The following is an 11,088-nucleotide window of genomic DNA, read 5'->3' as shown; positions in this document are numbered from 1 at the left end:
TCCTAAATATAGGGTCTCACAATCTCACATAAAAACAAACAAAAATAAACCCCTTATCCCAGAATTTATGAATTAATCTTATAACTACATGTAAAACTTGCTGGGACATTGATGTTCAAATTTCCTCAGAACTTTAAATCAGTTTTCAAGGCGATAATTAGACATTTTTCATATCTAGGCATGCTACCATATAAACTATTCCTGGTAATCATATGCTGAAAGAATGACTAGGCTGGGGTCATCCTTTGGAGGTTAGCTTCTTAATTACAGAAGCTTTTCTTGCCACCAGTTCACTCCTATTGCTGCTTCTATAAACAATCACTTTTCCACTGGACTCCAGGATCTCTAAAATTCAAAGTTGCACCTAAGCTTTGACATATTCATCTCAAGAATAGTGTTCAATCACTTATTTAGGAAGAGAATCACAGACAAAAATACTAACAGGGCCCAGATGTAAGTGCTAGTTGAGCCAATACTCTGATAATGGAGTAGGTTACAAAGTTACATCCATGGGGCAGGATGATGGTGCTTTTCCATCCTTCTTGGGTTCTAACTTCCCTGCCCCTCTGCCCCAAATCCAGTACATCTTCTTTTGTCTCTGCTGTTGCTGCACCCTAATGGACACAGACTCTTGCAAGCCGGACGCTTTCTGTGGATAAAAGATGTATCATGGAATGAACCCGAGCAGTGGATATGCATTTTTAGAGCAGCAGCAGGCCCAGCATCAATTCCCCCTGAGTAGTTTTGTGGTTTCAGGTAGTGCAGGGCTTTGGCCCTGCTCAGTTTTCAGATTAGTTTGATAATCTTCATGCTTGTGCTGACTCAGGAATCCCAGAGTATGGCTTTGGAACCCCCATTGAGGGTGTTTTCTTTGAAGACTTTGTAGCTCGATTTCACTGCCAAGAAGAAAACAAGCTTAGGGACCCACCAAAAAAACTGTGTATGAAATACTTGAATGGTTCATTAAGCTTCATACCAACTGATAAACTGGTGTGACTACCAGATTGCCAACTTCCCTACATTGAAGATGCTGATATTGATAATAAGACATACAAACATGGGGAAAAGTTGATAATCAGGTGTCATGGAGGATTCAAAATCAGATATCCTGACTTGTACAACATGGTATTGAGGTGTTTCAGTGATGGCTCCTGGAGGGTAATCGTCCCATTTGCCAAGGTTGCCTGAGACCTTTGCTTTCTGCTTATGGACATGTAAACATGTCTGAATACCAGTTCAACTTCTCTATGGAAGCAATGATAACCTACCACTGCTTCCCAGGATTTAATCTAGAGGGGTCAAATATCTCGAGTGCTTTTACAATCTTATCTGGTCATATAGTTTACCCAGCTGCCTTGCTTTATCATGCATTTGCACCTATCATGAATCACAAACACTATATTTACTAGCCAAGGCCTTGCAACCAATTCAATCTGGGGACTGTGATTGAGTTCTATTGTGATCCTGGTTACAGCCTCACTAGTGACTACAAGTTCATCACCTGCCAGTACAGAGAATGGTTTCTTTCCTATAAAGTTTTCTGCATAAATTCAGAGCAAATCTGGCCCAATCCCCACAAAACCCTACTGGCAACATGGAAAATTGTGGTGTTCACATAAACCATTATCATCTAGTACTTCTTTGGCAATTCTAGTCAGCATATTCTAGATCAAATTCAAGATACATTTCCTCTCCAGGGACCTTCAGTAAATGCCAGCAATGACCTTTACTTTCTGGTGATGGATGGGTTACTCATTATTTTGCCTATGGTGGCACTGTGAGCAGCAGCTTGAACACTTTAGTACCAGGATACTTGTCTTCTGTAGACCAGGGCTGCTCCATGCCAGCAGAAGAACAGAGCCTACTAGCCTTCCCTGGTTCAGGGGACATAGTCATGTTGCTGGGGGAGGGTGAAATCTGTGACAGTGTATCAGGCTCTTTAGAGTTGCTCCAGTTATTATTTACCATCATTGTGTCAAGCAGGAACATGGCCTGTTCCAGAAAAAATGGATGCAGTGGACAACACCACTGTAGAGGAAGTGTTAACCAGCTCAAGAGTTGATATTGCTTGTGGGCCCACAGATGGGTCCCAGACCAACCCACTTGGGGCAGAGTTAAGTCCAATTGCCCCACATCCTTGCCAAACCTTCTTTGCTCATAATGGTTCCATCTGGCAATGTAGTAATGTGGGATATTTAATTCATACCTCTCCCCAATTCCACCAGTATCTTGGAGGACCACAAGGAAATTCATAGCTTTGCTTTTCCTATTTATCCTCAAGGCAACAGCACCTGACTTTATGCACCAAGGATACAGAGATGGGGTTGCCTAACTCAATAGTGCTGGTTTCATATGAAAGAAACATGAGACTTAGAGATTTTGCCATTATGAATTGTACAAGCTGGGAAGGGGGAACTCTTGCAAGTCCTTAGATTAAAATGATTGATGTATCTCTATGTTGAAGGAAAGTGAAAAATTCCATACCAAAAAAGTTCCACACATCCTTCTACTTTCTTGCATAGAAAGGAGAAAATGAAGTATTATTTGCTATATCAGAAAGTAGCAACCTAGAGGATCATGCTGGAAGTTGTGTATTTTTTTTTTTTTTTTACCACATCTGATTGCTTGGTTCCACACTGCTGTCATGCGGGAGGAAGGAATGACTGCAAAGGCACATAGGGTTTATAACCTTATTCCAGAGAAAAGTTCTTTCAGAATTTCCTAATATGGTTGGATAAAAGTTCCAAAATACTAATATGGACTCCAGAAAAAAAGGTATGTCAATTCTGTGCCTGTTCCAATAGTGTATGTATGTTGGAGAGAGGGAGAGAAGTAAGAGGATGAGTATGAGGAAAGGCTAAAATGCTCTCTGCTGAGATGATCATATCGCTTCCTTGTTTAAAAATGGTTTTCTTTTGTCTGTAGGATGAAACAAACATTCTTAACCTGTTATTGCAAAGAAATTGGAGCTATGAATAAGTTTAGATATTATACTATCTGATCTCCACATACTCTAGTTTGGGAAATTAAGACATAAAGAGATTGTGACTTGCTTAAATTCACATTTGTAGCAGTCAGGTGTGTTATATTTTTCCCATCTGGTCCTAGAGTGTTCTGAGACATTGGGGCACCTTTTCTCTATTGTCATTGGCTCAAACATGCACAAATTAATAAAATTGTGGGAATTGAGTGAATCATACTGATGCCATCTTTGACTTAATTTTGGAACTAGTTCAGTTCCCTTCTATTTAATTAAGGGCATTAATTAATTAATTTGTGTCTTATGAGAAAACTTTATACAATTATAGGAACACTTTATTGCATTATTTGAACTTACTCTGCACGTCTAGGAAGCTAGACTGCCTCTACCTCAAAGACTCTTAACTAAGTATTTAGCTTATGCTGACCAGAAACCCAGGAAGATTTGACTATTGATGCAAAGAGTATTCTCATAATTATATATCTCAAGGAACTCATATGTCTTATTTGAAAACTGGCTCTTTACTGGTCACTATTATTTTTTCTTGTTCCTTTTATTGAATACAGACATGTGGAAGAGGGAATGGGAAATTTTTTTTTCTGATTTTGTTTTCTTTTCCCTTCTCACTAAATCCAGAAAGCCCTTAATCTTTTCTTCTGTAAGAAATGAAATTACCCAGTCCTGTATCCTGGTTGATATTCTACTGATTCTTTTCTTTTAATTCATAAAAACTTAATTCTATTGTATTTGGAGACCAATGCCAAGTGGAGGATAACTTGTCTTTATTTGTTATGCAATTGGCATGCATTGCTTAAAAATTGATACGTTTAGAAGCTCAAATCTTTGTTTAATCAGTTATTTCAGATTTCACCTATCACATACCTGTATTCCTTCAAGTTTTAGGAACTCAATGATTTGCAACCTAACTCCATTTAACCATTTAATATCAGATAGCTTTTACTAAGGAATATATAAAGACATACCAAATATAAATATAAAGCATTTACAATCACATATCTAAAAAAATATAATTCCCCCCTTACATTACTTTGGTCTCTGGGATAGTGTTAGAAGATTAGTTCAAACATTAACTAAGTTCTTACATAGCATTATTCACCCAAGTTCTTTTCTAGATATGTCAGAAATATCTAACCTATGGATTAGAGTCCTATAAGTTCCTTCTGAAGTTCTTGCTCCCTAGGATATTGATGCTGTGTTGAGTAGATCTTCTTGAGTAGATCTTGATTTAAAATTATCAGTAATACCCTCTCAGAAAGTTGGAGAAATCTTTCATTTCATGGGATTACATGATTTAAGAAGTCACTACAATCATTCAGCAATAAATTAGCAGATGCTGTAGCTGATGTCCACAGTAAATTTTTGAATGACTACACTGCTAAACAAAAACCCTCCTCTCCTATATATGCTTAATCAACCAGAACCAATTGAAGAATATCTAAGTTACAGAATATGTACATGTGTTCCACAATCTATCTCTTTAAGATACTTTTCTTATGTATTATAACATAGAGAGTTGCAATCATAATAATAAAAATAATAGTTAACACACATATACAGCTATATCTATCAATCTATCTGTATCTATATATATAAATATATATATATATATATGTACATATATATTTAAATTTAGCAAAACACTTTATATAATCTGAATTTTATAAGAACCATAGGAGGTAGATATTTTCATTATCACATTTTATAGAAGAGATAACTGAGGTCAATAAGAGTTTTGAAGTGACTTGTTCGTGGTCATGTAACTAAGAAATGTCTGAGACTAGACTTAGAACTTACATCTTTCTGTCTTTAGGCTCAATTATTTCTATCTACTACCACCTCATCACTGGAAGGATATATAACTTGGTCAAGAAATCAAGCTCTTCTGGAATGCTTAGCACTTTTCAGAACTTGTCATTCACCTATGGCTTTATTCTCACAGGTGCCTCCAAGAAGTTGTGCCATACACAGCAGTTTCACTTTAATATACAGTCTTGGCAGAAAGACTAAACCAGGTGGAGGGTAATCTATGGGTCTCAAACTTGTTAGTAAGTTAGAGAGTTATTTACCATAATCATATGAAACCTTTCTCCAGAGAAAAGGACAGATGATAAGTAGTTTGTTCCAAAGATCATGAAGGTGGCTGACACAGATGCTGTGGAGCATTTAAAGCTTGAACACACACTGAAGACATTAAGAGTATCCTGCATCCCTGGTCACTGTCAGCCATCTTTTTTATTTTGAATTGCCACTGTATTTCATTGACTCTTGAAGAGAGTAAGGCTGATAACTTTTTATAGTTCTGCCTCATTCCAATTCATGCAGAAATTAAGACTTTAGTTTTGTAAGTCATTGGTCCTCATCAAAAAGAAAGGAGAAACAACAACCAACAGACACTGAAGGAAATCAATGCATTTTTTTTCTTTTTACAGCCCCCTAGTATTCTAATAACTATTATTCAAATACCAGTTCTCTGGAGTTTCTCCTCTTTATAAGACAATTTCTTTTTTGAATAAGGATAATATTTGCAAAGAAAACATTTTAGTTATAGACAATATTTTATTTAGAAATTAATTTTTTTTCAGCAAGCAAGGGAAGAAAACAGAAAGAAAATAATGGATCAGTGAAGTAATAAATGATTTTACCCCGAGTATCTTCAAGTACATAATTTAATTTAATTCTTATAAAATCTTCTTTTGTTTCATTCTTTTTTTTAATCACAATTGCATTCTCTTTCCTTTTAACTTAATGGAGTCAAGTTTCTATGAATATTTCAAGAAATTGTGTCACTTAAATAATTGTTATAATCACAACAATAGCAAAGTAAAATTATAGAACATTTTAAATAAATCTTACTATATTTTAAATTTTAATTAATTTAAATTAATTAATTAAATTAGTTAAAACATTGATGTTTTAGTATAACAAGAAGGAATAAACTGACATAATACCTACTTCTGAATTGTTCTATAGTACCAAGGTTTATGCAAAGGTTCCTGGACAGTGTTAGGAGATCTAAATTTATAGTGTCTACTTTTCCTCAATAAACTTCATGTCCTTGTGCAAGTAACAGTATTTATGGCCTTCAGTTTTTTTGAAGAAATAAGGGTTTTGGAATGGATGATCTCTGAGGTTATTTTCTATTTTAACACTTGGTGACATATTCCTTTTATTTTTATTTGGAAGGTTTTGATACTAAATTGATAATTTTTTTTTTTGTTTTGGCTTTAAGCCAACTCTTTTTACAGATTTCTTAAGTTTCTTGTGTGGTAAGGCTCCACATGTTGCCAGGGTCTGTTTGTTTATATGTAGGATGAGAGTCTTTTTTATGTCTCTTTATGAGACTTGAATGGAAGCAGAATATTTAACTTCTTCTGCCTCTATCCATCTTTAAGGGATACTTTACTTCTTTTCAGGTAGATAAACAGGAAGTTAGGGCCAGACACAATTGTGTTTTCCTTAAATAGAGGAGTACCGTACCTGAATTTTATCTATTGGCTCCCTCAAGTGTTATAAGTCTGGGGAATATGATCAGTTTCAAGCAAATTTCTGATATTTATTTCATTATTGGTAAGGAGTAGGATCCAAAGCTTTATAACCATATCTTTTTCCCCCTACAAATACCATATTAATAACAGAAAACCCCATAATACTTAGATAATAAACCCATTTTTTTTTTCTAAATTGTGGCAAAATAGAAATCAGAGAAGGGAAACACAGGAATATATGTACATATAAAATGATATGAAAGAGTTTTCTTATTAGAAGACATGCTGGCTAACTCAGTTTAACTGAGAGAGTTCTAAACCTCATCTAAGGATAAATTCCTTAATATCAAGATATAAGCTGGGCATAGAGATGTGATAGAGACTGTCATTCCTGCTCATGTCTTCGTGGACTCTTTTCTTTTACTAACCTGAAGTGAGGATGGCCTCTTCAATGTTTCCATTTGAAAACTGAAGTTAGAAGCAACTGAGACAATTGCAGGCCCATAAATGACACTTGAAGAAGGTTGAAAAGTCCTGGAGTTCTCTATCTCACCAGCTACACTTTACTTCTCACACAGGCCAGGACATTTTTTCTCTACTAGTGAGAAAAAAGTTCTATACCAGTGGACTTGTTTACACTTGGTATAAGGTTGAAGCACTCTTATCTAATATTTTCCTTTTTATGTATATGTAGAAGGGGCTGTGATGGTTGCAATATTAAAAATCACAGCAATATTCAATAGACATATAGTACTTTTTCTTTTTTTTCTTTTTTTATTAGAACTATGATTTCACTGGTAGCAGGAGTTCCCAGTAGGGAAACTTACTCTTTCAATGAAGTTGATTGCTGAACTAGAGCACTAAGGCTTATTGACTTTTGGAAGAAAGTCCCTAAAGCCAGCATGTATAAGAAGTAGATCTTGATTCCAGATCTTCCTGAATTCCAAACCCGAGTCCAGGTTTGTTTGTTTTGTTTGTTTGTTTTAACAGGAAAATGTTGTAAGTGAATTCGACATTTTTGTTCCTCACTTAAAAAGCAAAATAACACAAGCATTTCTTTATACAAAATGGAATAGGAAATAAGAATTGTATATGAAAATTCCAATTTCAATTACAGATACCTTACATTTCCTTTGAAATATAAAGTAAATTCAAAGTATAACTTTCAATGGTTTTATACTTTTCAAATCACTTTTATATAAGAACTTACATTTATACAGTATTTTAAAATTTATAAATTGCTTTTGTAAAAAGGAACCAGGAAATAGAACATGACTATTCTTGTTAGCACCAAATTACAGATGATATAAATGAAGCACTAATAGGCCATAAATTTCCTATGATATTGAAGCTACAAACTGAGCATGAGCAGACCACGTTCTCTGAATAGGTTTCCAATAATGGGAACTGACTTTTGTTGAGGCCATTCATAATTTCTCACTCATTCTTGCTCATAATCAATAGTCACATTTACCAAATGTCCAGGTTTGGAATTCAGATCACTGGCTTATGGAACAATAACCAAAACTGTCTTTTCTGGAGTTTGGATCTTAAACTCAACATCATAATCTCTGTGCATTTTTTTAAATCGTTAAATTTCCTGATCACTATTCTAATTTGTTACGCATTTTCTGTCTGGTTCAAGGGAATAATTCAATTTGCTTACTCACAATCTGTAGTTGTTTAGCTCAGTTGGATAGATGACTGTGTTAATGAAGTTGAGCCCTTTTGTAGACCAATTATCCTTGCTTGGTTCCAAGTATACACACTGCACCGTGAACTCTAGCCAACTATCTTGTAAAGCCATGTTATTCTTCACAAAGAATTCTGCAAGATAGGATCTGGACAAATTAATACTAACTTTTCCTACATAAAAAACAAAAAAAAAAAAAAACAAGATTATTACTTAACAACAACCCTAAGCAAAATTATTTGACCATATTTTTACTTTTGAAATCTATGCTTCTATATATCCACCACAAGTTTTGAACCTATATGCTTAGTTATGAAAGATGACTTATCACAAAATAATTCTCCAAATTATATGGGGAGCCAAATTTTATCACATTTAAATATATTTTCATAATTCAATTCAATCAATATTTATTTGTTGCATATGTTTATATACTATACTATATTACTGGTGGTACAATGATCTAAAAGCAATGATAGCTGGCCCCCAAAAGATTACATTCTTAGAGGAACATTCCACAAAAGCATAGAAAAAATAAATGCAAATGTCACACAGATCCTTTTACTGTCCTGATATGTCCAGAGAATGAAAATCATACCTTAGCTAAAGTTTGAGTACTATAAAATGAGGTCATACCTCTTCTTTCTGGATCTCTAAGACATGACTGGTATTATGTGTCTTGTTCTGTTTGGTTTTGTCCTTTTCAGTTTCTGGTGTCAGTGGTAATCTCTTTACTCTGGAAATTATGTAACTTGAGAGTTAGGATTGCAAATGAGATGATGCAAACCAGATTTCTTTATCTTTTCTCTTTTTTGTGTTTGAGTATTGGCAAATGCCTTAAAAGGTTAAAACTAAGATAGTTGGTAAACATTGTAAAATGCATCTTAGTTCAGTTTCTTATTTGTAGAACTTCTTCGAATGTTCCTTGTTCTGAAAATTGGCAAAACTTTGAATTTAGAGATAATTATGATTTTCATCTGTACATATGGGACTGTATATGATAATATAGTATTGGCTTTTTTGAGACTTTACTGTATGGCAGTTGAAAAGCAAATGAAAAGACACTGAAGATTTGTGATAATAACTGATTTAAAATATATCCTTGATTATTTACTGAGATGACAACATTTTTGTTTCTTTTTTTTTTAAATAGTTTTTATTTACCAGATATTTGCATTGGTAATTTTACAACATTGACAATTGCCAAACCATTTGCTCCAATTTTTCTCCTCCTTCCCCTCCCCCCCCGCAGATGGCAGGTCGACCAATACATGTTAAATTACAGTATAAATTAAATGCAATATATGTATACATGACCAAAAGGTTCTTTTGCTGAACAAAAACAATCGGACTTTGAAATAGTGTACAAAAATTAGACAAAATTAGAGGGCTTGGAAATTCTATGTAGTGGTTCATAGTCATCTCCCAGAGTTCTTTCGTTGAGTGTAGCTGGTTCAGTTCATTAGTGCTCTACTGGAACTGATTTGGTTCATCTCATTGGTGAAGAGGGACACGTCCATCAGAATTGATCATCATACAGTATTGTTGTTGAAGTATATAATGATCTCCTGGTCCTCCTCATTTCACTCAGCATCAGTTCATGTAAGTCTCTCCAGGCCTTTTTGAAATCATCCTGTTGGTCATTTCTTACAGAACAATAATATTCCATAATATTCATATACCACAATTTATTCAGCCAATCTCCAATTGATGGGCATCCACGTAGTTTCCAGTTTCTGGCCACTACAAAGAGGGCTGCCACAAACATTCTTGCACATACAGGTCCCCTTCCCTTCTTTAAGATCTCTTTGGGATACAAAATCAGTATCAATGCTGCTGGATCAAAGGGTATGCACAGTTTGATAACTTTTTGAGCATAGTTCCAAATAGCTCTCCAGAATTGCTGGATGTATTCGCAGTTCCACCAACAATGTATCATTGTCCCTGTTTTACCACATCCCCTCCAACATTCTGCATTACCTTTCCCTGTCATTCTAGCCAATCTGACAGGTGTGTAGAGGTATCCCAGAGTTGCCTTAATTTGCATTTCTCTGATTATTAATGATTTGGAGCATCTTTTTATATGACTAGAAATAGTTTCAATTTCTTCATCTGAGAAATGTCTGTTCATATCCTTTGAGCATTTATCAATTGGAGATTGGCTCGATTTCTTTTATATATATATATATATATATATATATATATATATATATATATATATATATTAGAAATGAGGCCTTTATCTGAACCTTTGACTGTAAAAATGTTTTTCCCAGTTTATTGTTTTCCTTCTAATCTTATATGCATTGATTTTGTTTGTACAAAAACTTTTCAATTTGATATAATCAAAGCTTTTTATTTTGTGATCAATAATGATCTCTAGTTCTTCTTTGGTCATGAATTCATTCCTCTTCCACAGGTCTGAGAGATAAACTATTCTATGTTCCTCTAATTTATTTATAATCTCATTCTTTATTCCTAGGTCATGAACCCATTTTGACCTGACTTTGGTGTACGGTATTAAGTGTGGATCAATGCCTAGTTTCTGCCATATTAATTTCCAATTTTCCCAGCAATTTTTGTCAAACATTGAGTTCTTTTCCAAAAGGCTGGGGTCCTTGTGTTTGTCAAACACTAAGTATTTTGTCCTTTGGACCTAACCTATTCCACTGATCAATTAGTCTATTTCTTAGCCAATACCAAATGGTTTTGGTAACCGCTGCTTTATAATATAATTTTAAATCTGGTACAGCTAGGCCACCTTCATTTGATTTTTTTTTCATTAATTCCCTTGAAATTCTTGACCTTTTGTTTTTCCCTATGAACTTTGTTGTTATTTTTTCTAGGTCATTAAAATAGTTTTTTGGGAGTCTGATTGGCATAGCCCTAAATAAATAGATTAGTTTAAG

At 34.4% G+C, this 11,088-nt stretch overlaps 1 pseudogene; it reads left to right on the top strand.

Moving 5' to 3' along the window:
- The first annotated feature begins 662 nt into the window (after positions 1–662).
- LOC141555594 (sushi domain-containing protein 4 pseudogene) lies at positions 663–2,255 on the top strand (annotated as a pseudogene).
- The last annotated feature ends 8,833 nt before the right edge of the window (positions 2,256–11,088 follow it).

The sequence above is a fragment of the Sminthopsis crassicaudata genome, chromosome 1, assembly GCF_048593235.1.
Source record: "Sminthopsis crassicaudata isolate SCR6 chromosome 1, ASM4859323v1, whole genome shotgun sequence".
Taxonomy (NCBI): Eukaryota; Metazoa; Chordata; class Mammalia; order Dasyuromorphia; family Dasyuridae; genus Sminthopsis; species Sminthopsis crassicaudata.
Note: the sequence above shows the minus strand (reverse complement) of the source record. Positions and strands in the feature narration are given on the sequence as shown.